We start from the raw sequence: 2300 nt of genomic DNA on the forward strand, positions 1-2300 counted from the left end.
TTATTATATTTTAAAATATTTATTATTATAATAATATTATCATCAATTTATATTTTTCTTTATATCCTATATAATAAAATCAACACAATTTCCAATATTATATGAAATATCCCCACGTTTATTCAAAAAAATATTATTTTCCTTACTTTTTACGTCTATTAAAATAAAAATAATAAAAAAATTACTAAAATAATTAATCACTCTCTAATTAACCTCCCCTCACCTATTAATAACTCCTACTGTTGAAACTTCGGTTTCTTACTTGATATTTTCCTCTCGTAATTCAAATCATCAGGAGACTTTTTCTTTTAAATTCATTACTGCCCTAATATTTCAATTGCCTTCAATAGAATCATTCATATTATCCAAAATGTACCTAATCGCTGAATCATACGTAATATCCATATAAATAGAATGTCTTTTTTCTTTATCTGAATATATCTACACATTGAACGAAATAATTATTACAACACTTTTAACTTAACATATACTTGAATATCTGGTGTAACAATTTTCTGACTTTCAATAGTTACAGCTTTCTTTGGCTATGTACTGCCTTGAGGACAAATATCATTCTGGGGAGCTACAGTAATTATTAATCTTATATCAACTCCGTATATAGGAAATATATTAGTCATATGAATTTGAGTTGGATTTCCAATTAATAATTCTATATTAAACCGATTTTTCTCCTTTCACTTCATTCTACCTTTCATTATTCTTTTATTTATTATATTCCATCTATTCTTTCTACATCTTACAGGATCTTCAAATCTTACGGGAACAAATAGAGATCTTTATAAAATCCCATTCCGTCCCTACTATACCTTTAAAGATCTATTAGGTTTTAATGTTATATTATATATTTTTTCTTCTTATTATCCTTCAATATCCTTATATATTTAGTGATTCTGATAATTTTACCCCTGCTAATCGTTTAGTCACACATATCCATATCCAACCTGAATGATACTTCCTTTTTGCCTATGGTATTCTCCGGTCTATCCCTAATAAACTTTAGTAATTGCCCTTATTATATCAATTTTAATTTTATAATTCACCTCATTAAATCTATTTACTCCCATCCTTCATGTATAATTCTATCTAATCAACTAATACTTTGAATAATTATTAATACATTTATTCTCTTAATTTGAGCAGGCGCCCAATTAATTGGGGATCCATATATCCTTATTAATCAAAACATTACTATAACTTATTTCTTATTTTTTGCCCTCTTGCCCCTAAACTATAAAATATGAAAATTTATTATTTATTTATAAATATCTTATTCTTTATCTTTCCTCCCAAATAGTAATTACTAAATAATTACTTAAATCACATTCTTAAACAGCCCCTTAACTCACATCTTCCCCTGTTCCCGCATTACCATAAAACTTAAACTTTTATCCTTATCTTACCCTATTCTATTAAATCTCTCTAACCTAATTAATTCTTTATATTATCTATACATAATTTATTACATTATTTATTAGCTATTAACTATATTTTATTATTTTTAATTTACAACTGATAATTTCCATTATTATATATTACTCTATTAAATTATTAGGTGTACAACTTTGCTTTCGCTGTTTTCCTATAGATGGCTTTAGCGGTAGGTGGTGGTCGAAATAAATAGATCATAGACGTCATACAATAAACTTGTGCATCTGTCAACATAACCCCATAGAAACATTAATCGATTTGTGTCTGCATCATAAAGTTATTCTCGATTGAAAATGTTAGTTTACGAGACAAATTCTCGTCATTTGCGGGAGGTTTTAATTTCTTGCTTCAATATGAAGTAATCTGCGGCTGAGGCTCATCGAATGCTCTCAAATACTTATGGTGAGGCCGCTATTAGTGAAAGAACGTGTCATGAGTGGTTTCAACGCTTCAAGAACGGTGATTTTGACGTCCAAGGTCATGCTCTGTATTTGCTGGGATCAGCTCGGTGTAGAGTATTATGAACTGTTAAAACCGACTGAAATAATCACAGGCGATCGGTATCGAACACAATTGATGCGTTTGAGCATTGAAAGACAAACGGCTGCAATACAACGAGAGACACGATAAAGTGATTTTGCAGCATGACAATGCTCGACCCCATGTTGCGAAAGTGATCAAGACATACTTGGAAACGTTGAAATGGGAAGTCCTACCCCACCCGCCGTATTCTTTAGACGTTGCTCCCTCTGACTATCACTTGTTTCGACTATCAATGGCACACGACCTGGCTGACCAGCACTTCCGGTTTTATGAAGAAGTAAAAAATTGGATCGATTCGTGGATAGCTT

Source organism: Atta colombica, unplaced genomic scaffold (assembly GCF_001594045.1).
Source record: "Atta colombica isolate Treedump-2 unplaced genomic scaffold, Acol1.0 scaffold279, whole genome shotgun sequence".
NCBI lineage: Eukaryota > Metazoa > Arthropoda > Insecta > Hymenoptera > Formicidae > Atta > Atta colombica.